Raw genomic sequence first — 27,239 nt, forward strand, 5'->3', positions numbered from 1 at the left:
GCTGTGTTTTGCATCAATTATATTTCAATACAGCTTTATAAAAGAGAGAAGAAAAAAATGAAGAATATCTCAACTTCATAAAAGTAAGAAAATAAATATAACAAATGCCCAATGAGGGTTACTAATATTCTTTTGTTATTATTCTTAGTATTATTTGTGAATCTCATAATTTTTATGCAATTCGTGGTTTAAAAATTACAAAACAAAAGTCCAACTGGATTAAAAAAAACCCTTCTGGAGATATTAAGTAACTTTTCTAAGGTTATTTTCCAGAGCCCATACACTTAATCTTTAGCTCCTCTCACTGTACAGAGAGCTAGTATTCCTAATAGGGACCCCACGCTACTGCAAGAAACGACATGCCCAAATAAAAATAAAATAAACTGGAGTATTAGAGCATTAGGTCAGTGTTTAGTATGCTAAATTGCCTTTCTTTGGAAATGAGCAGGAAAATCTTTCAAATTTAGCCAAAATAAATGGACTGTTTGGCATTTGCTTCCTTTCCATCTTAGCCATCCCACCCTATCAGACGTATCTTTTTTCCTTGAAGACTTCTCTGAGTTCCTGCTTGTAAGTTCCAGGACCTGATTCCCCTTAGATCCATGTGCCACACCAGAATAGACTATGATATTAACTGTTATCAGTTAATGTGTTAATAGTTGACTTGGAGATAGCAACCAACACAGAGATATAACTACCAATGTGAGTCTGAGGTTGAAATATCCTGAGGTCTTGTGCTCTGAAATTACACCTGATTTTTTCCTAACGCTGTAGCTCTAAAATTCTCTGACTATGCTTTGCTGAAAGTCTATATTACCCCAAAAGACAAAATACAAAATACAGATAAGCAAAAAGAAGAAAGCAAGAGATAGCCTAAATTCTTCCCATTTGGAAGTATCCCTTTTAACCTCTTGGTTCATAGTTTTTGAGATTCTTTGATGTGAAATACAAGACTCTCTGAGGCAGTGGTCCCCAACCTTTTTGGCACCAAGGACCAGTCTCATAGAAGACAATTTTTCCACGGATTAGGGTGGGGGGATTATTTCAGGTTAACACAAGTGCATTACATTTAAGCGCACCTCCTGCTCTGTGGCCCGGTTCTGAACAAGCCAGGACTGGTATTGGTCGGCAGCCTGGAGGTTGGGGACCCCTGTTCTGAGGCATGACAGCTCTCCATACATTCAAATACAATTATTAGAGCTTGTCTTTTTTTCCCCTCCAAAACAAATTAAAAAAAAAAACAAACACCATTCCTCTTAGCCTTAAACAAAGCTATCCAAATATGATCCAATATCATTCTGCCAATAAAATGAATAAGAAACATTTTTGTCCTTCTAAAACAACAACAAAACTGATGAAGGAAAGTTTTGTATACCCAGCAGTCTCTCTTAACTGAAATTTGAGCCAGGAGCTTAAAAATGAAACATGAAAATAGCTTATAGAGTGTTGACATATATTCTAAATTAGGCTCTATGTAATTGTTTGACACATAACTTCTGGGTAAAAATATAACCAAACTGAGAAGATTTCCATTTATATTATAGGTCAGTAAAATGGATTAACTTAAAATAAATGTTATCAATAGAAGAGATTCTAGGAAAAAAACTACAATAAAAATTCCTAACAAATAAATATCATTCCCCTTTTGCAAGATATAATAAATTGATTAATTTTTTTCCTAATGAGCATTATTAAATAAAAACAACTTGGAATAAAATAATGTAAGATGGTATGAAAGTCAAATTAGAGAGGCTCATTAAATCTGTACATCTTCCAAGGATATACCATGTTGAATAATTCATTAGCTGTTTAATACATTTGCACACCCTTAAATACCATGCAACTTGTTTTTATTACTGGTTTTCCTTTTTTCATTTTGAAAGAAAAGATAATATATATTTTTCATCTATGAGACTCCAAGAATTTAAATACAAAATGATTAACATTGAGTTCTTGCTAATTAAATCAGTAGAGGAGGTTTGGCTGTCACTATGCTACCTACTCAAATTAAGAGACTGTCTTACTGCATTTAACAGAGTGCATTTATCACAGATAAGCTCTCAGCCTATTTATTTGATATGACAGTTAATGTGTAAGAAAAATGAATTTTCCCAGTATTGTAGGCAACAGATGCACAGTTGTGTTGCTTCTAATTAACTGACCTAGAAGTTTTGAAGCAGAAAAAGGATATAAATACTATTGTCTTTAAACTGAACAAGAATATGCTAAAACTTAATGGAGATTTCATTTCAATAAGGTGACTAGTCTTACCATTAAACTAAATAGAAAGAAGAATTTTCATGATGTGTGCATAAATATATGTAAGCTGTATTATAAATTATTAAACATCAGGGATATAGGGCAGCTTAAATCATAAAATAGACAAAAATTGAAAAAACTAGTCTATCCTGTGGTTTTTAAAAAATTTAGTCTTTATTTTTTTTCCATTACCATTAGTCCCATTATACCCCCATCCCCCCAACAATCACTACACTGTTGTCCATGTCCATGAGTCGTTTTTCCTTTTTGCTCAATCCCTCTACCCCCTAAACCCTACCCCCAGCTGTCATCTGCCCTCTATCCATGAGTCTGTGCCCATTTTCCTTGTTAGTTCAGTTTGTTCATTAGATTCCACATGTGAGTGAAATCATATGGTATTTGTCTTTCTCTGACTGGCTTATCTCACTTAGCATAGTGTTCTCCAGGTCCATACTGTCACAAAGGGTGAAATTTTCTTCTTTTTTATGGCTAAGTAGAATTCCATTGTGTAAATGTCCCATAGTTGTTTTATCTACTCCTCTATAGATGGACACTTGGACTGCTTCCATATCATGGCAATTGTTAATAATGCTGCAAAGAACATAGAGGCATTCTTTTGAATTAGTGTTTTAGCTGCCTTCAGATATATTACCAGAAGTAGGATCACTGGGTTGAAAGGCAGATCCATTTTTAATTTTTTGAGGTATCTCCATACTGCTTTCTGCAATGGCTGCACCAGTCTGCATTCCCATCAATAGTGAAAAAGTGTTCCCCTTTCTCCATCCTTGCCAGCACTTGTTGTTGTTGATTTATTGATGATAGCCATTCTGGCAGGTGTGAGGTGATAGCCCATTGTGGTTTTATCCCATGCTTTTAAAAAACATCATAAAATGTGTTTATTTTGAAATTCTGTCACCAATTTCTGTTAATATTTTCCTGTATTAATTTATTCATTTTTAGCACATTCCTATAGTATGCCAGTGACTATGCTAAGTGCTATGAACATAACTATGAGGAGTAGCACATCTCTTGCCTAAAATCCTTCCCTGTAATGTAAGTATTTTATAGAAAATTTCTGAGAATTTTGTATATGGGTAGAGCAGATATGAACTTGTAGTTATAACTTAGAATCTGTGTCTGTTAAAATATCAGTCTATTGACTGGCATAGAAATGGTGTTTAAATATCAGTGTTACTTAATACTGATATTTATACCTTATATAAATACTATTAATAGATTTCTGACTTTAACATGTGTTTAGAGATTATTTGGTATGATCTTACAATAAACCAAATTACTTTTATTTTTTAATCATTGTTTTTATTTTTCAACTATATTTGATGTAGAATATTATATTAATTTCAGGTACACAATCTTGTGATTGGACATTTATATAGCTTATGAAGTGATCACCCTTATACAACTACTACCCATCTGACATTATACATTTTAAAATATTACAATGTAATTGAATATATCCCCCATGCTATAATTTACATCCCCATAATTATGTTCTATCTACCAATGAGCCAGTCTTTGTTCAATAGATTCCACATATGAATAAAATCATATGGTAGTTGCTTTTCTCTGACTGGCTTATTTTACTTAACATAATGTTCTCCAGGTCCATAGATGCTGTACAAAGGGTAAAATTTTCTTCTTTTTTATGGCTGAGTAGTATTCCATTATGTAAATGTCCCATAGCTGTTTTATCTATTCATCTGCTGATGGACACAGGCTGGTCCCAAATCTTGGCTATTGTAAGTAGACTGCAATAAGCATAGAGATGATTATATTTTTTCTACTTAGTGTTTCAGATTTCTTCAGATAAATTCCCAGAAGTGAAATCGCTGTGTTGAAAGGCAGTTTTATTTCTAATTTTTTGAGGTATTTACATACTGCTTTCCACAGTGGCTGCACCAGTCTGCATTCCCACCAATAGTGCAAGAGCTCCTCTTTCTCCATATCCTCGCCAGCACTTGTTTGTTGATTTATTGATGATAGCCATTCTGACAGGTGTGAGATGATATCTCATTGTGGTTTTAATTTGCATTTCTCTGATGATTAATGATCCTCAGCATCTTTTACATGTCTGTTGGCCATCTCTATGTCCTCTTTGGAGAAAACTGAGTCATACTCCATTGCATATATGCACCACTACTTCTTATCCAGTTATCTACTGAGGGACACTTAGGTTGTTTCCTTATTTTGGCTATTATAAATAATGCTGCAATAAAGATATAGTTGTATATATCTCTTTGATTCAGCATTTTGAGTTTCCTTGTTTAAATACCCAGAAGCAGAATTGCTCGGTCCTTCTTTATGTCATGTTATAACTTTTGTTTTAAAGTCTATTTTGTCTGATATGAATATTATTATGGCAACTTTATATTTTTCTACCTTCGTGAAGTATCTTTTTCCATCACTTTCAGTCTGTGTGTCTTTTGATCTGAAGTAACTTTCTTGCCGACAACATATTTAATAGTATTTTTTCTTATCCATTCAGCCACGTATGCTTTCTGATTGGAGCATTAATCCATTGTATTGAATGTAATTATTGATAAATATGTATTTACTGCTATTTTATTATTCATAATTTTGATCTTTTTATTCCTTCTTCTTAAAGAAGACCCTTTAACATTTTTGTAATTCTAGTTTGGTGGTGATGAACTCCTTTAGCTTTTTTTTTTTCTTTTTCTTTTGGTCTGGGCAGCTCTTTATCTGTCCATCAACTCTAAATGATAGCTTTGCTAGGTAGAGTGATCTTTCTTGTAGGTCCTTGCTATTCATCATTTTGAATATTTTGTGCCAATCCCTTTTGGCCTGCAAAGTTTCTGTTGAGATTCAGCTGACAATCTTATAGGAACTCCCTTACAGGTAACTAACTGCTTTACTCTTGCTGCTTTTACATTCCCTCTTTGTCTTTAACCTTTGCCATTTTAATGATGATGTGTTGTGTGAGCCTCAAGGTTTATCTTGTTTGGGGCTCAGCTTTCTGGATTTGTGTGTTTTTTTCTTTTACCATTTAAGGAAGTTTTCAGTCATTATTTCTTCAAATTGGTTTTCAATCCCTTGCTCTCTCTCTCTCTTGTTCTTCTGGTACCTCTAAGGTGGGAATGTTGTTACACTTGATGTTGTCCTGGAGATCCCTTCAGCTATCCTCATATAAATTTATCTTTTTGCTGTTCTGAATGGGTATTTTCTGCTACCTTGTCTTCCAAACCACCGATTCAACCCTCTGCTTCATCTAATCTGTTGTTGACTCCCTCTAGTGTATTCTTCATCTCAGCTATTGAATTCTTCATTCCTGACTGGTATTTTTTTATAGTTGCTATGTCTTTTTGTATGTTTTTGAAAGTTCTCAATTAGTTCCTTGAGTATCATTATAACCAGGATTTTGAATTCTGCGTCTAGTCATTTGCTTGCCTCTATTTCATTTAGTTCTTTTTCTGCAGATTTTCTCTGTTCTTTCATTTGGGACATGTTTCTTTGTCTCCCATTTTTGGCTACTTCCCTGTGTTTGTTTCTATGTATTTGGTAGATATACTATGTCCCCCCATCTTTGTGGGATGGCCTTATATAGTAGGTGTCCTGCAATGCCCTGCGGGGCAGCCTCCCCAGTAACCAGAACTCAGCATTTCAGGTTAGCTTCCTATGTGTGCATCTTTCTGTTATAGTTGAACCTTGATTGCTGTTGGCACATTAATGGGAGAAACTGATCTCCAGGCTGATCAGCTACAGGGGCTGGCTGTGACTACAGTGAAGGAGCTGCTGAACAGGGGCTGACTCGCTTCAGCAGGGCACTGGTGCCTTCTCAATCCACCCCTTGAGTGTGTTGCTTGTGGAGGAGAGTGAGTGTTGCTCTGGCATGGTCTGAGGCTGGCCACTGGGTGCACTGGCTTTGGGGACTCCTGGGAGGTGCAGGCTAAAGTCATGCATTGTCTGTGTCCTGCCCAGGGCCACCTGGCATAAGCCACAAAGCATTCTTCAGATAGCTGCTATTTGTGGTGGGCCTGGAGGTGCATGGGAAAAACCAAGTGGCAAACCCAGTCTGGCTGTTGCCTGGGCTGGGTTTGGGGACACTTAGCAAGAGGTAAGTACATGGCAAGCCCAGGTCAGCTGCTGTTTGTCTGTGAACATTTGAGAGAATTTAGGAAAGTCCACAGCATAGGCCAAGACAGACCATTTGTTTGGTAACACCACTGAAAGTGACTTGAGTGGGCCCACAAGTTGAGTGGACTGGGTTTTAAGGGAATCACTGGGGCAGGAAAACATTATTAGCCAGTTTGATGAAGACTCAGATATGGTACCTGCTTGTACCTTCAGGGGGAGGGCCCAGAAAAGGGTTGATGACACTGCCAGCAATTCTGTCCGGGAGAAAGATGCCCTTCCAGCCAGACAATTCAATTCCTCCTTGTATGTCCCTGGCATCTTTCCAGCTGCTGCCCCAGTGCCGAGCTCAGAGCCAGTAAGTCCATGCGCTGGCCCTTAAACAAGAATGCTTGTGACTCCACCAACCCTCGATCTCACTCAGGGAAATCACTACTGGTTTTCACTGCCATACATTGTAGGGACTTCTCTTCCTGGCACTGGAATCTTTTTGGGGGAGCCTGATGTGAAGCTGGGACACCTCACTCTTCAGGAGACACCCTACAGTTGAGAAGTTCCTCCTTATTTTTAATGATCTCATGTGGGCATGGGACCAGCTCATTCCATGTCTTCACCCTTCTTAGCAATCCCAATTTGGCTTCTTCTGTATATCCTTATTTATAGGAAGAATTCAAGTGGTGTCAAATGATGGTTGTTCTGTAGTTTAGTTGTAATTTTGATGTACTTGTGGGAAGAGGTACGTGCAGCATTTACCTATTCTGCCATCTTGACCAGAAAACAACAACAAATTAGTTTTAGAATTAGCCACATTCATTAAAGTATTTTCTTCATATCTTTAAAGTAAACACCATAAACTGATTTTCTAAACTTCCATATTCCTATCATATACCAGTTCTTTAAAAATAAGGGATTTTCTTATTAATGTATTAAGTTAGGATATGTTACTCTAACTTAATTCCACAAGACTTTTACTTGCTACTTACTATACTTTACCAATATATCATGTACATGTCTTGATTTTCAAGCAAAAACCAAAATAAAACACATAATCCTCAATGTATCTGTAATGATTTAACACCACCATGATTTAGGGTTTAATCAAAGTCAGGTAATACAAATTTGTAGCGCAAAGGAATCAAATGCTAAGACTAGAAGCAATTTTTGAGCATTTATAATAATTGTGCTTCTATAATTTTGCAGAAATATGCTTTTTTGACCAACAAAAATGAGAAATGAAAATACAATAAATCAACATTGCTATGCTGCATCTTACACCTGCAAAGCATCTTTTTCTGGATATTTCACAGTCTTCGACAGCTAAACTAGTTCAGTTAAGTAAGTTTGGCCTAGAAAAAAGAAAACATTGTTACAAGACTTCAATCATCAGAATAAACTAGAAAAGAAACAAGCCCTTCACATATCTTTTATGACCTGCCATATTTATATAGCTTTCCCCAAGAGTTCTATACTGTATTGATATACTTGTGACATTTATCAAATTTACAAAATTGTGATTTACTATACTCTATTATATTCTATTATAATATATCTCAGTTTTTCTCATGTTTCTGGGGCCAGAATAACTAAATGGTGTTTTGTAATATGGTGATTATTGCCTTGGGTTTCATATTAGAAAATCTGTCTTTAAATCCTAACTCTTCTCCTTCATCAAAAATAAATTTCTGATGGTTACAAAACATATTCTTCCCTTTATTTTTTATTAGAATCCTCATTTGCTGGAGTTGCAAAGTACTCAGATAAAGTTCCCCAGCCTTCTTTGCAATTACGGTTGACTGTGTGATATATTTCTGGCTGCCAGGGTATTTCAGATTGGGCTTGAGAAGCATGTTTAAAGCATGGGCAGGGACTCAGCTGACAAGAACGAGATGTTTCTCTACCTCAAAAAAAACTGGATGCTAAAACTTAAGTAACACTTTCAACTATGAAACAATGGGCACAGTAGTCATGGGTGGATTTATACAAATATCAAAGTACCAAATGCTGGTTTCACAATGGAGCCACAACACCAGCCCATAAATGCCTACTTTCCCACTTCTTTTTCTGTGATTAAAAAACAAAATTCTTAATTTATTTAAAGTACTGTTTAACTTTTTTTGTTCTTTTCACCCAAATGCAATTGCTAATTAATTCATTAGATTTATCTTCATGGTATTAAGTCCAATCTGAATTTCAGTTCAAGACTGTAAAAGTTTCATTCATAAAATGAGTATGCCAATAATTATTTAATTAAGGGAGAGAACCAAATAAGAACATAGAGGTAAAGGTCTAATCACAATGCCTGCTACAGAATTTACAGTCTATGGATCACAGTGATAATTGTTATGTGCTATTTGAGAGGCATTCCTTTTGGGTTTTTTAAAAAATATTTCCGCTTGATATGTTACATCTGAGGAACAAATCAGGCAATGAATTATTTAATGACTCCATTTTAAATTAAATATAATTATGTGGCTGCATATGTCTTTCCATTCTTAAATCTAACAGTATAAATAACCACTAATTATAAGAATTATTAATTTATTTTTCTGGACACATTGGCAGGCATATATAAAGCATCACTTTTGAAGTTTTTAAAATAAATCTTCATCTGAGTTTAGGCTTTTGAGAAATCCCTAGTGCACTTTTCTGTTTACCTCAAATTACCGAAGAAAAAAATTGCATTGAAACTGGGTAAGATGAAGCTATCATGAAAATAAAAGAAAAAAGGAGAAAAAAAAAGAGAAAGGAAGAGCTTAACTTGAGTTTCCATGCCTTTTAAATGAATATTTGGCTTTTTACAAGGCTTTTGGAAGGCACAAATAGTATAAATTTAGATACTTATCTGAATTGCTTCTGATAAACAAAGAATTAAAACTAATTACTACATTGAACTTATTAATGATTTGAAGAGACTCTTCAAAGGAAACAAATTTGTCAAAATGAAAAAAATAAAAGCCCAAAGTATGAATTTCACATGTTACCATTTAAGTGACTTCTAAGTAATCATATTGCTCTCAGGATGAGTCATAACATACCACATGCTTTTCATTACATAGCACTTGCTTATCTCTCCAGATGTCACCATATACACACTTTATAAAATTTACTTAAAAACAGAAACTTATGCAGCACCTGACCCCTTCTTGTCTCATTTCAATTGGCTTATTCACAAGCCATTCCATCATCTAGCATGTATTCGTCTCCTCTTATCTTCTAACTTATCTTTAAGATTTCGGTGCAGGTATCCATAGTTCTGTGAAATCTTTCTTGATTATAGGTTTATTATTTAAACTAGAGGATACGAAATTTAATTTGAGTTTCAGGTAAATAATGCATAATTTTTAATATATGTAATACATCCATGTAGTTATATACATGTGTACACTAAAAAAATCAACAAACTACCAACAGCAACATTATCTGAGATGCAAATATAACTGGGTGTCTTATTTTTTTTTTGTTTTGTTAAATCTGGCAACTCTCCTCTTTCCTGTATCATCACTGACTAGGCTCCATCATCTACCACTAGGTTATATGCCCACATTTAGTGCCCCAGAAGGGCCTTCTGTGTAGTCTTCTCGTCTGTTGCCCTCACTGCACAAATATCTTGAAGGTGTGAATTGCCTGATTCCCTTTGTATCCTCAGCACTTGCACAGTAAATCTCACACAGTGGGAGCTTAACATTAATTCCTTCCTTAATGTGAGACATGTCATTTATAACACTAAACATCAACCTTTATATACTGTGTATTAACACAGATTTTTTTTTATTTGCTTGAAGGAAAAACTTTGAACTTTCCTCATGTATTTTTCAGTAGAAAAATTCTGGGACTATTACATGTTTTCTGGTCTGTTATTTTATCCTATTGCACTGATACCAGGATTTCATCTTTAGGATCTAAGAGCAGCTTGAAATCAAAAGGTTTTTATTACTTGCTGGTAACTGAGCATGAAAAGAATGCTAGTTCATTTTAGAATAGTCCTTTTTTTACACCCATAGTGTCTATTCTGAAACTAATATTTCCTAAGTAGGCAGAGAAAAAGACAAAGATCGTGGTCAAGTTTAAATCCCGTTATTAAATAAATCTTTTATGCTAGTTTTTTACTCACCTATGATGAAAGAGGTCTTTTCTGGCAGCTAGCGTTACGTAAATCATTCCTGCTTTCCATTGTGACAATCAATTCTTATTCTATTGTTCTCTAGTTATAGCAGTTTTCCAGGATTTTATACTCTAGCACTAACAGCAAAAGATATACTTAGAACAAGTAATTTTTTCTGTTTCTAATACAGAAAAGGTTTTCTCACAAAGAGGTTAAGATTTATTGTGAAATAATATAAAGTTACAAATCTATATATTTTGGTTTAAGTGGTAGTCAACTAGAAATTTCAGACTTTTTCTTTGTTAGTTTTTTCTGCTATATTTGTTCCTAGACAATTTTATTCCTAGGCAATGATTATAATGTTACGCACAAACACATTTACCCTTAAATGTACTATATGACTATGTTTGCATTAATATCTATTCTTCAATATTGGACTAATTTTCTCACTTGTCAATCCTATTTTGAATATTTTTCCTACCTGGCAGAATTATAGTAACTACTTCTAAATTAGTAGTATCATAAACTGATGATCATTCTCTCAAAATTTTGTTGAAATCTTCCCAGTAAAACTTGGCTTCTTAATATAACAAATACACCAACTCAGGGCACACTTGTACAAACCTTTTATTTTAAGGGCAGACAACATGGTACATCAAGAGAAATAGAGCGCCGCCTTTTTCTGTTTGAAGTCTAGGAAATATCCAGTGTGCAAGCTCTTCAAGGGCCCCGTTTCTCCAGCTTGAACCACCACAATCTATATAAAGACATCTTGGTTTTGGGAGAGCTCAAGCCAAGTTTGTCAAACTGGTTAGGCCACTTGTAAATCATCAGTAAAGAAATTGCCCCAGAGGGTCTCCAGGGAGTTTCTGATCTTAATCAGAACGTCTTAAATTTAGATGTCCTTATCTTAACTGGCCTCTGCCAAGAGTCAAAAAAGTATACATCCAGGTGTCCCAAAATAAAGGTACAGCTTTCCCAGTCTAGATATAAAACAGTCTCCACAACTTCACATCCATGTTTCCTTTCATTAATGTTTAAAAATAAAAACATGAATACAAAATAGAAACAGTTTTATAAATGAAAAAACATAAATAACATGTTTATTTAAAATTTCACTTATCAGTATCAGCCATTATTCATGCAATTCAACTCAACCATTACTAAAAAATATGTTCCTTTTTTTTCAGCTGTATAATTGATATTCTCTTTTCATCAATGTCTTAGATTTTTAGTATGCTTACAGTTGGCACAAATAAGTTTTTCCTTTCATTATATTGCTAGTAATCTCTTTTTCTCACATTACAAACTCACCATTTTCTTCTATTTGAGTGAATTCCAAAGAGATATTGTCTCAATGAGTAGTCATTAAGTATATAATCAAGAATGTCTTTCAGCTGCTCCAATCAACTTGGAGCCTCTGGCCATGCTATTCCTATGCCACTGACTTGCATAGTCCACAATTACACTCTTGTAATTATCAATAATATTAAGCTGTTAATTACTCTATTACTCATTTGCTCACTCACGCACTGAACCATGAATAACTGCTGTGCGCATGTATACCCCTTAGCAACCAGTGATAGGTAACGGAGAAACAAGAGTGATAGGAACAATGCTCTCATGCATTTGTAGGTTGAAGGAGAATAGAAATAGGAAAACAGGAATTTACAAAAGATTTGGTAAATGATACAGGGAAATTCCTGATGGACTGAGGTGCCCAGGAGGTACCTAAGATGGGGTGTCAGGGAAAAACTTCTGGAAAAAAAGTTGGCTACAACATAAACAGTAAAGAGCAATTACGTAGGAAATAATAGACTGGTGTGATAGAGATAGAGAACATTCCAGGCAGACAAATCAGAGAGAGTTTAGCAGAAATACCATATGTCCTGAGTGAGAGACTGAGAAAATGCAGGAGTGAACGAGAATGAGAGAGACAGAGAAAAGAGGATAACAGCTTGGTTATGTGTGTGTAGAGTAAGCACAGGAGGGAAGCTCTAAAAGAAGATGCTGTGGTAGTGAGATAAAACAAATCCTTACAGGGCCTGGTAAACAATATTAATCGTAGGGAGGAACATGACTTCAGTCAGGAGAAGGATTTTCAGAAGGATTTGTTAAGAACCCCTAATTTTCTAGGCTTCCACAAGTCAGTCGGGAGAGAATGGTTAATGTAACATAAACATGGTTTTCCACATTAGTGCTGTTTTCGCTCAGAACTCTTCCTGGGGAGCCTTCTTTTATCTCTCTCTAAATTTCACTTTCTCTTTGATATGGTGATCATATGTCTTCACCCTCATGAAATCTTTCATTGAGTTAACTGAATAAATACATTTTCTCCTTTCTCTGAATCTGTATAATTTTATTTTTTCCCTTATTCCTGAGCTGCATGCATTTCAAACTCATCTTCCCTTCTCACTAGACTAGCTTCTTGAGGACGGGTATTAACCATTTTAGAATCCCTATAAATGGTCATTCATGCCTTATGAATTAAACAACACTGATTAGTCACAGGGAAAAATGTTAAAAAACAGAAGTTATAGTTTTTCATAAGATCTACACATCATAATAGAATGTTATTTCACCAAATGCATAACTCTTTTTAGGATGGAGTGGTTGGAAATTCACACATTTTTATTTTACAGTTATCTGATTCTTATTGTCAGTTTAGCTGATGCCACTGAACTGTAATTTAGAATGCAATTTTTTTCAGTTGAAAGAATACCATCCATCATTGATTTAAAAACTGAAGGAAATACTAACTTCCAGGTAGATTGAACAGAAGGACAAACTGAAAGACAAGTAATTATATGCTCATATTTCATTTTAAACAGCATTTTCTTTTCAGAAAGATGAAAATAACAGGTATCTGAATGCATTTCTTTACTCTAAATAATTTGCTTTAAAATAATTTGAATATGGTTGTTCCACATACTTTGGGAACATAGAAATATTGTTTTATTTTCTTTTTAGAAAATCTTACTCCTTTAAATAACGATTATGCCTTGCTGATTAGCAGAGATTTAAATTCCCTTCCCAGGAGCAAAACTCAAAACCAAACCTAAACAAAAACCTGTAGAACTCCACTCTCTACATACACTAAAATTGATAACTAATGATCTAATGGCACACACACACTCTCCAATGTGAATAATATATTTGTATCATTGAAGTTGAGACTTCATCGGTGTAAAATTAAGTGTGCTACATGTATAAGAGTACTATAGTGATAATAACTAAGCCTTGAAAATGCCAAGCTCTTCCCATGCTTTATCCCATTTTTTTCTAATAACTACATAGAGGTATGTAATCTTGCTGTTTCAATTTTGAAGACAAACAGAAAATGAATATAAGACTGCTGAGATAAATTGCTCAAGGACTCAAAGCTGGAAGAGGGCAAAGCTAGAATGTGAGCTCATATCAGTGTGCCTTTATAATCTAAGTTCTGACCAAGTTATGACACAATCTTAGGCTCAACAACACAGTGCAGCGAGTAACTGTTACTCTGTCTAAGCCTAAGTCACTGTACCACTAAACAGTTTTAAAAAATAAATTACATTTTTAAAAAATCAAAATCCAATCAGATTGGCATTCATACTAAATGATTATATCTCCTTTACTGTTTTTTTCTGCCACTTTAATGAAGGTATTTTAAATATAAAACCAGAAGGATGGAGCCTGTGACTTTGTGCAACAAGAAATTGTTGTTGCTTTTGCTTTTTGTCGTGAACAAACTTATAGATGATATACTCTATGAATTTTAAGACCTTAAAGGATCTGCTTTAGGTTAAAGGTGATCTAATTAATAGTGATGGGGAATTTACTACCTGTCAAAGCCTATATTGTTCATCTCTGAGTAGCACAAAAGTTTTGCCTTTCATTCAGCCCAAACGCTTCTCCATAAATGTCTGCCATTTGACCTTGATTATACCATCATAAAGCCAGAGAGAAGAGTTTCTAACTCTTTACTATGTGTTATCTTTAAAATCGTTGAGACTAAGGCAAAAACATTTTCCCCTATCATCTATTTTTTCAAGGTAGACATTGTCTAGATGCTTCATCTCTTTTTCAAAATGATGTTTTCAAAACGCCTTCACTGCCCTAAGTGAGTTCTGCTTTGGTTTTGTTTTTCTTAAAACTCAGAAGCCAAAACTGAGTAAGACACTAAAGATGCACATTTATCTAGCAAGGTGGAAGTCACACTTTTTTTTATTTATTCTAAATTTTGAGGCATTGTTTTCTATTTCTTTTTTTGAGGCATTGTTTTCTATTAACTCCAGTTGGATTATATTAATTGTGTTGGCAACTAACCTACACTGATAGTAAATCAACAGTTAACTAAGGTTCCTAAGATGTTTTCAACATATGCTACACACAGAGCCCCATACTGTCTTACTTGGCTATTATGGCTCATTTTCTGACAAGATGCAAATAAGGTAAAAACTAGTTTATTGATATCCTTTGAGATTCTAAATCTAGTAATCATTGATTAAAAGCAATGAACAGCCAAAGCTAAGGCTTATGAGCACTTGGGTACACAAATTCAGATACGCTACCAGGCGTTCATAAAGTCAGTGGCAAGTGATCAGTTAATGAAATACTTTGAAGAAAGAAAGTCAAGTTTTTTGGGGGGTAGTTTAATAAAAACAATAAGGATTAAATTTTCTTTTCAAAGAATTTAAGACTAGGCTGACTTGAAACTAAGGAGAAATATTTAAAATTAAAAACATTTTCTTACTGAATACTATTAATAAAAATTAAATTAGTATTTTAAAGTTATCTGCATAGTATAGTGTATAACATTTTTTTGGAAAACAATTTCACATCTTATCATTCAATCTTAAATGAACACTTTATGAAATAAGTTTTTTTTAAATTTTGAAACATAGGCATTTCAAATTAAGAAAAATTATTTGATGTGTTGCGGCTTCAAACCAAACAAATCTGACTATTCGTTTTCTTATTTTCTTAGTTTTGATCCAAATACATGAATGACATAAATATAGATTTGAAAAGATGTTTTTTAATTTTACAACTATATTTCACAGGGTATGTCTGATACCATATCATACACATATTTTGAGAACATTGGGAAAGTAAAGCGTCCTCATAGAAATTAAAGCTTTGCCTGCCCCAATGATTTCATTTTCCTGAAGTTGCAGTTCCTAACCTAGCTTTTCATGTTCTCCCTCTTGGCACTTCAAACCGGATACAGGAGCTAAAGCCCTGCCATCAGCACTTTAGCGCCACATTTACAAAGAAAAGCAAACATTAAACTTCAAGCCTTCTGTGCGCGAAGGAGCAAATATGTCAGGAAGAAAAACAGTTCCCTGTGTGGCGTGCACAAGAATCTTTCTTCTTTGGAATAGTATAGAGAAATACTTTCAAGTTCTTTTCAGTCCCAGTAGAGCTAGAGGACATTCATGCCTATGGCAGTTTTACTTATCTCATTTCATACAGAGAGAAGTTGTCACTAAGGGAAATGACCTGCTTCAATAACTGAAATGTGAAAATGGATTTTTTTTTTTGCACTTAAAATGCAAAGGTGGGGGAGTGTAGAGAAATTGGTATGGGCATGAACATTCTGTCGCCCAGCTCACAACTGATGTTTTCACTTATGTCTCCGGGTATATGAAATAATATACACTTAATAGTAAATAAAGCTCCAAAAGAAATAAAAAAGAGAGAGGAGACTACCTTTTAACAAGAGGATTTTTGAAAAAATAAAAAGATTTGTGCTATAAAACATGTCTCAATTTATAAGGAGGATGTGCATAATATCCCACAAATGTAAGTGATTTCTCAGGCCCTTATTAAAGATTTTATAGGAGGAACTTGCTTCTTATAGGAATTTAAGAATATAGAGCTTAACATCAGAAAGTTAAAAATAAATGAAAAAAAAAAAGAAAAACTCCCAATCTGATGATATATACAGTGAATCAAAACCAGAAGAGATCATGGACATGTGACCGATATGCAGAAAGGAAATTTCAAATGTTGCTGTGGTAAACATGCAATTATCTACAGAATCTAAAAAAAAGGTAATTTCAATAAATGATAGTATAGTGAATCATAAGAGAAATTTTCAAATCACTCATTATTGATATTCCTTTTCTCTTATCCCAGATGAATGGATGAGTACATTTACATTCCCACCTGAAGCATTTTTTTAAAGAAGTCAAATATAAAACAATGGATTTTAGACATAGAACATCATTCAGAGGATGATCCCTGAGAGAACAGAAACAAATGAGGCAGGCCATGCAATGTCCTGGTTTGTGCCCTGGAGTGATATTCAGGCTACAACAGAGGTGGAGCCCAGTGGTCTTACTGAAGGAGAAATGGGTGTATGAAAAAGTCAAGCTGACCAGAGTTTTCTGTGCAGAATACCATAGAAGAGAAGGCCACACAAAAAGAACTCCAGGGGTGGCAAAAAGGTCATCCTGGAGCCCTTAGCTGAGAAATCAGCATGTAAAAACAACAACAACAAAAAAAATTTCATGATTCACAGAACATCAGGCAGAGTACTCAGTAAAGTTTTAGCTCAGTAGTATGGTAATGGCAAAATTAACTCATAACTGCTCTGGTCTCATCTGACAGATTTTGAAAGCAAGCCTCCAAATGATCAAACACTTTCAGAATAACTTAGCTGTGACTCAGAACAAGATCGAGAATGTTTATAGGGATATGAAAATATCTAACATCCAATAAAGCAAAATTCATGGTGGGTGGCATCTAATAAAAGTATCTGCATACAAAGAAGCAAGTAGCCCATAAGAAGGTAAAATTTAATCAATAGAAACAGACCTGGATATGATGCAGATGATAAAATTAATACTCAAGAACATGAAAGCAGTTCTTATAACTATGTAACTGTAATTTGAACTATGCTAGTAGGTAAAAATAGCTGGTTTCAAGAAGGTAGAGGAAAGACAGCATGGTGAATAGGAAATATAAAAAGTACAAAAATATAATTCTTTTCTTGAGAAATCAAACTTTTTGCAAACTTGATCTTCCTTTTTTAATCAAAACACTTAAACTATACACAATTGCATAATCAAATCCAACAGAAAATATTTTTACCCTTAAATTCATCCTCCAGAAAAGTGATATAACATGCCATGGAGTTGAAATGAGATGACAACATTTTTGCTTTATCATTATCACCACTTCTATGTTTTCCTGTGTCAGTCTTTCAATAAAAGCATGTTTTACCATGAACTTTACTATTCTTTACAAAAATTCTCTTTACTTACAATACTTTAAAGTAAGACACAATTTATTGTTTTCAAAAGTTTCATCTTACTTTGCCCCAAAAAATCTCAATTTACCTTCTGGTACCATGACAATTGCCATAGTCACTCATGTACACTTCAGCATTTCTTTGACTTAAAGTGGGGACAACTGTTAAAAATACTTTGAATTTTCCTATGCGTTTATATTTGTAGAAGCAATGAAGGCACAGTCACAAATTGGTAATATAACTTGAGATCCAATCTTAAAATTCTTTATGAAAAGAGCAATTTGAGAAGAGTCTTGCACATTTACAGTAGTTTAAGCTTGTTCCAAATGCAGCTCTTTGGCATCGAGTATCAATAAAACTTAATTTGCAATGTGAAAATAGACTTTCCGTGGACAATTGTATTCAAAAGCTCAAGGGGCAATGTTGTGATAAGAAATTTTAATCTATTGTTAAGTTTTCTCACTGGGTGAGAAAAAAAATGATTTCTGAGTTATAAGTATAAATGGATCCTTAGATTTATTTGGGGCTATCTATAAAGAAAAATAATGTATCGGTTGAAAATGTATACTTGAAAAAGTTACATGGGGAGTAAAGTAGCGTTTGTCCTGTTCCAGAAGACAAAATTAGAACACATTGTGAAAGCTATAGGAAGGTTTGTATCTGATCAAAAACTCACCTTGCTATTTTAGAACTCTTCAGAATTTTCAGATCACATTTGGTGAATATGCAGGTTCCATACAAGGGGTTCAATAATGGGTAGGAATTTGGGGAACAATAGGTTAAAACAGTTTTGTGCCTAAATGCTTTGCTTTAATGAAGTAGTTTTCACTACTTAATTTTTTCTATGTAGTAAAATCACTTCTCAAATAATAATGTTAATCAAATTCCAAAAAAGAATATGAGTAATGGATTTTATTTCTCTCTTGGTAGAATGTTTCAAAATAACATAAAATGAAATCCTAGAAATATTCATCAATGAAACTCCCAAAGAATAATTTTGATTGATACTTTTAAAACAGAATACATGTGGCTTTTCTTTATTTAAATATTTCTTCCAGAGTAATTTTTATAGGAATTATTAACAGAAATGTGCTATATATGACTCAGTGTAATGACATTGATATTGTACCTCAAAGCAGTAAGATTGATTCATAGCTATTAGTAAACCTTAAGTAATTAAAAGATTTCATGTAATAGTTTGAATATTTAAAAAATCACATAGACACAATTTTTGAAGTTCAATTATTCATAATAGTAATTTATATGAATTTCTAAACCAGTATTTAGATTTTGTCTCTTAATCTGTTTTCTGAGCAGCTGCAATTTTGTCTCTTTATATTATTCTGAATTTCCCAGCTGATGCACATAAAACTGAGATTTCCTGAAACTGCTGATTGTGTTATTTTGGTATCTTTGTGATAGCTACACATGTTGGTTTTTAGACACATTTTTTCTTTATTGTTTTATTTTGATTTTATAACAACTATATCCTTTATGATTTTAGAATGAAACAATAATCAAGTTACAGAGATAGTGAAAAACATTGGTCTTCAAATTCATCTTTCCCCAACCTCCATCTATCTACTGTTCACTGTACAAGATATTCTACACTCAATAAAATCTAATGGAGGATAACCAGAGTGCTTAGCCTAGGTTTTACATATAACTGAAAAATAAAAACAGAGATGATGTATACACTTTAGTCTTTATGCCATTATCTTGCTATGTTCTTAAAAATACAAAATTTAAATGCTATATTTATTCCAAAGATGAAAATTTTATATAGTTAGAATACTTATCTTACATATCCATTAAATTATTCTAAATGTCTCTTGCAAACATCATACCTCATCCTATTTTGGAAAATACCAAAAGTCCTATTTAGGTTTACGTGTGTGTGTGTATAAAAAGTGATTATCAAAGAAAGTTATATAGATGAGGGTAATGATGATAACAACAAAGCTAAGTTTAATTGAGTCATTTCCTAAGTAACACAGATTGTGTGTTATAGATGAACTCATGTAAGAGTGGAAGGCACTTCTCAGAAACTAGTTAGAATCTAAACATTACTCCAGCCTATGACTGGGGTAATGGTAACAGAAACAAAAGGAGAGTTGAAGGCAGAGTTACAAAGTCTTTTCATGCATACCAATATATGGATAAGCTTTCTAAGTTTATGCACTTGACACTATTTGATTGACTGTTTCTTTTTTTTGTTAGGTAGGTCTATATACAGCATTATTAAATGTAATAAATTTTCTGAGAGACAACTACTGCTAACTTGTTTTGTATTCTTCTTGTTGCTGTCCCAGGTATTAAAATAGTTTTTATATAATTTCTCCTTCATTAAGATATTCATATAGGATAAGTTGTAATTGTGTTAGAATTATTATAGTACTTAAAATTGAAAGTTTCATAATACATTTACAGTTTGGCTTCTCAGAAGTTATATCATTTAGCATTCCACCTTGAGTTCCCTTCTGTATGTATAAGAGTACCCGTGTGACCACTTATTAGTCAGCATTGATTTGTTTTGTAACTTACAAATTTGTTACATAAGAAAAGCTAGTACTATTGCTTTCATTTGTACTGCATGTATTATGAGGAGGGTTAAGAACATTTTAGTATTTTAATTTTATTTTTGTCATCTTTTATGGTTATTTTTATTCATGCCCTTGACCAATTCTTCCATAAGAATATATAAATAATTTTAGTCATTTTATATGATGGAAATGTACAAAATCTTTTGCTACATTTTATAGAATTGTGAAGTAATGAACAACAAAAGATATATTAGTATACTTGTGGTAAGTACAGCTAATTATCTTGAGGAAAACAAAAGCACAGGTACTCAGTGTGGTATTTCTTTTATTTAACATAGCTGGCTTGTTTAAAAAAAAGAAACTAGGCAGCAAAAGAAAGTTTCAAAGTGTAAACTAAAAAGTGAGGGAGATTATATGAGAAAGAAAGCTCATTTATTGGTTTTTGCCTTAGAAAATATGCTGACCCAAAGAGGAGAGATGCAGTCCTTTAAAAAAAATGGGTCTCATGTATTGTTTATTTTTAAAAGTATGTCTTTATTTTTAAATAAATGTGCAAACAATACTAATAGGATTATTCTGTTAAAAATTTGCTATAGTCTTGAAAATTACAAAACCATGATTTCCATTCTTTCAATACCTTGGTTTTACTCCATATTCTTATCATGTTTCATTTCAATTTGCAGTTGTAAATACATATGGATATATATAAACAAATTTCTTCATTTCAAGTAATAAATGTGCCTTTTGACTATCATGATGCCAGTTAGCTGCTAATTCTTTTTTTATTCCCATTTTATTTTTAATTTTTATTTCATTTTTTTCTGTTACCATTTGGAAAGGACTCATGGACATGGACAAGACAGCGATGGTTGCTGGGGGGAGGCAAGTAAAGGGGGTCTCCTTATTTTTAGTGCCCACTATCTCCTTATCATATAAACATATTGTATACATTTACAATTTCAATATATAAAAGCTTCATTTAAACAAAACATATTACTAATAAAATAATGATCTTGGGTCTAAGCCATTATGAGAGTTTTGACATGTTATAAACATATTCCAAGAAAATAAGTAAAACATTCAATTAAAAAAATTATCATAGATTTTAACATATAAATGCAAAAGTCTTTTTTCAGAAATAAACAATGGTTTTACCTTAGAAAATATTCTTGTATTTAATTTGTCAATATCATTTATTAACTATATCATTATAAGGCCAAGAATTTGATTGTTTCTAAACTGGTAGCACTGAAAAAATCAACACATTGACTTGCTTAATAGACCTTAGTACAAACAAATCAAAGGTCAATCTTTATGTAATTTGTGGCAGAAAAATGTCCAAAGGGAAGTTTAGAAATTCAATTGATCAGACTTCCAATGGTCTGCATTACCAACAGTCATCCAAAGAAAGAGCCACTTCAATATTTTTCACTCTTTCCTAATTACTTTATCCAACTTGTTGCTCAATGTAGACTAAAGATAGTCCTACAAAATAATTGTCTTACAATTTAATGCCATAAAAAGATCTTTTATCTGTAGAAATCAATATGCCAACTTTTATAATTAGGCCAAATGATTTCTATTAGCTTACTAAATATTTCTTGACTACAAAAGTTTTCTGAAACAAATTTAATATTTAATTACTTCATTTCTCAAGTATATTCTCTGTCCTTTTTATTATCCTTATTTTCTATAGCCGTTTTAAAAAATATAAATATGCATACATGTATGTATATACATATGTGTGTATCTATTTAATTTATATGTTAACTGAAACCTAATTGAAAAATAACAAAAAAATTATAAGGCTAATACATATGAAACAATAGGGCAAAAGACCAATGTGTGTAGGTATGTGTTTGTGGGCGTATGTGTGAGTATATGAAAATCAAAACAGGAAAAGATAAACTAAAACTTGAGATACTATTATAATATTGTCTAAACTGTCCACATTAAATAAACCTGGATTTTATATTTGAAAGCCCAAATTATACAGCACCACATTTTAATAAAAGTGATTATAAATTTTACCAATAAGAAAGTAACAATTTTAGTTGTAGGAAAATTAGAATCACACTGTTTGAAAGGTTTCTCTCTTTGTAGGGTCCCCATAATTTTTAAGCAGAATTTTCTGAACTACATCCAAAAAACTTTACCTATGCTTTTGTTTTGTCATCTACTATAATATTATAAAATATATCATTTTAGGGACAAGGTGAAGTACAAAGAAATACAAATACTTTTGAAATACTCTATGGAAAAAATAGGCATTGCCTGGGCAATGAAAAATGGGAGGGGGCGACCTTGCTGGTAATTTCATGTGTGCTTACTCTGTATGAGCTCATTAATCTTTATGGTTCCTTCAAATTCTACATTTATTCAAGATAACTTAGGGAATGACATCATCATCAATGCCTCTTTCAAATCAAGAGTCTATTTGATTTAGCAAGACTTTTGGACTCTTTCCCTCAAAAAAATATTATTAGTCATTGGTGACTTCAAAAAAAAATCTTGAAAACTTGAAAAAACTTGAAAATCTGAAAGAGATGGATTCTTTAAGTTTAGCAAAGACAAACAGAAGATTCTGTACTCTATGTGAAATTTGTTTGAAAATTATCATAATTGTGTGAATAGGACTACAACTACAGTTACAACTGAAAAGCCCAATGTGTTTCTGGTTAAAAGTATAATCATAGGTCTAAAGGTGCTCTACTTACTGTACTTAACCACATTTTCCAATTTATTATAAAAACACCAAAAGACACAGAATCTTAGAAGTAGGGAGAGTGTTTAGTAGTCACCTGAGAATACAGAAATTCTGACTGTTTTCTCAAATATATATTTATTTAGAATACATCTCAGTCTCTTGAAAGTGATCCATGCAGGGCATTAAGAATCCTAAGACTGAGACCCTGTCCTCAAAGACTTTCTGCCTAATTGAAGAGCTTCCACTTGCTTCACATGTCTGAGATTTGCTTATAAATGCATTTAACCTTGGCCGCATCCATATTTGTAATTTTAGGTCATATAAGTAGATGCATGTGTCTGATTTTTGTTTCTTTCAGAAAACTGGTAAAACACTCAGAAATTTGACATGAATCTGTGATAAAGAGTTAGTTTCTAGAATTACATTCATAAGATATTAATATTCATACCAAAGTTCATGTTTTCTGACATAAGATGATATATATCACCATATCATGATATGCTATTTGACACAACTTAAAGACAGGTAAACAACAATGCTGGAACATCATCAATGACATCAGGAAGTGCAAGGTGGTTCTATGGTTTCTTTCTCAGTGTACATTCTTCCATGTCAGGTTTTCCCAGGAAAATGATAAACTGTTCCTTAAAACCAGGAATTTTCACCCTTTCCAAGACAAAAATAAAACAAAACACTGGATAACTAGCTACTCAAAACAAGTTATAATGTGAAATCTAATTTGCTTCTATTTTTCCCTTAAAATTATACAAAACAAAATAATATTTCCAGCATTTGGTAGGCAGAGATGACAGATTCATGGCAAAGGGAAAATGTACATTCCTAAGACAATTTTAAACCTTCTTTTCCAGAGAAGTAAACAAAACAAAACAAAAATCCCACTGGCATGTTAATAAATCTAAACACAGGAAGAATACATTTCTATAATCTGACTCTTCATAATGGTATAAAACTGATCACAAATAAATGAATGTATATAGAGTCATAAGAAGTAGGTTTGGAAGCCTTATTTTGTGAACAGAGATAGGGAAAAGTAGCTCAAATTACCTGGAGAGTATTTCAGAGATGCTGAATTGGAACTGGTTCCAACACCACAGTTTATTTGCTTGATGCTAAGGTTAGATTAAGACATAAGAAAAGAAGAGCCTGTAGAATAACCAACAGATAGTGTTGCCTTACAATAGCATACACATAGACATGTGATGGGACCACTAAAGATCAGAGGGCCCAAGAGAGACTCCTCAAGTAACTCCTTTCGGAAAGATTCTGCCTGACTCTCTGTTTAAAACATCTGTTTGATGTAAAAATCACCAAAATTTGAAAGCGTTTCACTCCTTCCATGTGATGTCTCTCCCCCTGGCAAATCATTTAAAACTTAACAATCTAAAGGAACCAACAGAACTACAGCATAAAGGACCAAAAAAGTTCACCAGAATACAACACAAGCCTTGTCAAGAACACCATGGATCCTTTATTTTTAAAAACCAGGATCTAAAGAACAGCTCATGTTGCTTTATCTTTTAATATCTAAACCCTTTCCTTCTGGAGTAAATTACTGGTTGTCTTGTAATAAGAACTTAATATTTGTACACAACAAAGTTATTTAAAAAGTACAGAAATTCCATGCTGCATCTATTAAACAAACTCATGTTTACTTTCTTTGATCACAGTTATTTATGCATACTTTGAATGAGTTTCTATATTGGTTACATTAGCCATGTCATTAAATCGTATTTTACTGAGTTTAGCTGCCATCTCCTGTGGAGAAGAGCCAATTGTCAAGATTAAATAACTTCCTTTATCTCTGTGGCATTTTCCAGTTTAAAAAGCAAAATGCTGGGCTTTTGCTGAAGGCTGAATATTGAGCATTCTTACAGGACAACAAAGAAAATCTAACTGGGAGTCCTAATACATGTTTATTATGGAGAAAATCATGGACTAAGTGCAATAGTGCTTCAGCTACTAAATTGCTACAGAAAAAGTAGAAATGAGCACACCCAGAAAATTATGTAAAATTTTTATACTGAAGAGATTTTATCCCTGTAAGTTGTAATATTATTATATAATGACTATAACTTTCCTAATTGCAGTTTACACATTTCTTTAAAACAATGCAAACTTTTGACCTACCAAATGAAAAGTAGCAAATATTGAGTAATGTGTTTTTGAATCAAGAACTTCAACTTCATACTTCCTAAATTTGAAAAGAATTCAACATTAGCTAGTCATGAATACGGCTTTACATAGATCTTAGGTTAAAAGTCTTGGGCTTGACCAAAGTGGGAAAGGATTGAGGGAGAGAGCGGGGGTGGGGGGCAGGGGAAGGTGGTGGCGGGAAAATGGAGACAAACATATTTGAACAATAAAAATAAATAGATAAATAATTTTTTTTAAAGTCTTGAGCTTGAATACCTCCTTTTTGGTGACCACTGATGAGCTAAACCGTTTTTACCAGCAAGAAAATGAACTTGCCATTACCACTACAGTAGTTCTTTTAAATGGTTCACTGTTTTTAACTATTATGCAAAGTAACTAGCCTGTTTAGTAACGATAATATATGCATACATATATTATAAAAAGGAAATGGAGGAAATGGAGGAGAAGACCAAGGGGAGGAATGAGAGTAAGAGAAAAAAAATAAGAGAGACAGAAGAGAAAGAAGTAAAAGAAAGAGAAGGAGGAAGAAGAGGTAGAGAAGAAAAGAGTGGTCTTCCATTACAGCTGATCCCAGAGACGTGGAAACTGGGTCCTAGAGAGAGAGATTATGACCTGTTCACAAACTGCAGGAAAGAGCACAAGGGCTGATGCCAAATTCCACTTGCCTGACTTCACATCCACACCAAGATCTTCTTGACTCTGTGATTCAGTGAGGATTCCCAATTCAAAGAGGCACACACACTGCCTACTCTGATGAAATAAGAGGGCCTGTGTGCTCATTGGTAGACACTGTTCTCTATGTGACGATTATTGTATTTCTGTAATCTATTTTATTTTTAATGTGTAGCTAGTTACATAACTATGGCCTTATTAAAAATTTCTTTTGTTCAAATTTGTTTCAAAATTTTTATAACAGAAAGACTAATTAAGTTTCTAAAAAAGTGCTGAGACATAAACTAAGCAACAAAAATTTCATTGACAGAAAATTGTTAAGGGATTAGTACAAATTTATTTTTAGTTAGTAACACTAAGTGCAAAATGGCTGGAAGAGTTATACCTTCTGATTAAAAACAACCTACATGGGTCATATTTATGCCCTTTTCTTAGCTAGGAAGTTCAGAGACCCTCTAGAGAAAACTCAGATCTCCTATCTAAAAAAAAAATGTATTCATACAAAATCTTTGAGACTGCAAACAATTTCAAAGAGCTCATGCTAGCCCCTGTGCTACAACACTTAGATCCCTCAGCTACTGTTTGAGAACCTCTCCATCCTGCTTTAGTGCCTCTATTCACCATGCCTAAGGGATCAATGTGAGGGTAAAAGTACACTAAAAAAGACTTGCTTTCTTTTTAATGCCTAGAGATGAATGGAATAAATACATAAAATGAGTAACTATCCTAGAGGGAAGAATATTAGAACTCTGTTCTAATATTATTGGTAAAAGAAACTGAAAATAAAGTTTGAAAAAACAAAACAAGTTGGTGAGGTGATGCTAATGTCACAAAAGGTAGGAAGAATATTCATTCAAAAGAAGGGATGTTCCCAGAGATAATGAGGGAAAATTTATAATCATCAAGAAGACAAACCTAAGAATGTTGGCCCTCAATAAAGTGTTTCTAAAAACATGAAGTAAAAAAATTTGACAACAGTAAGTCCTCAATCCATAATTGGGTATTTTTGAAAGAAGGTGAAGGGATCAGTCAAAGATGGACAGGGACAATGGCGTGAGGGTTGACTCTGGTAGCGGGGGGCAGACTGGGTGGGAGAGGGCAAAGGAAGAAAAACTGGGACAAATGTAATAGCATAAGCAATAAAATATTTAAATTAAAAAAATGAAAAAAGAATGTGAAAGTTTTGACTAATACTATCACAGAAATTGACCTAGTTACATTTATGGAATATTCAACACATCCAAGCAAACACACACACGTGCAGGTGCATATACATTCTTTTCAGGTACACATGGAATATTTACAAAACTAGATCATATGCTGGAAAATAAAATATATTTTAATACATTTTCCATGATTAAAATCATAGGGAATATATTCTCTAGGAAAAAAGAATTAAGCTGAAAATCGATAGCAAAAAATATCAGAAAA

The sequence above is a fragment of the Pteronotus mesoamericanus genome, unplaced genomic scaffold, assembly GCF_021234165.1.
Source record: "Pteronotus mesoamericanus isolate MK-2021 breed Mesoamerican mustached bat unplaced genomic scaffold, CSHL_Meso_final contig_90, whole genome shotgun sequence".
NCBI classification, from domain to species: Eukaryota; Metazoa; Chordata; class Mammalia; order Chiroptera; family Mormoopidae; genus Pteronotus; species Pteronotus mesoamericanus.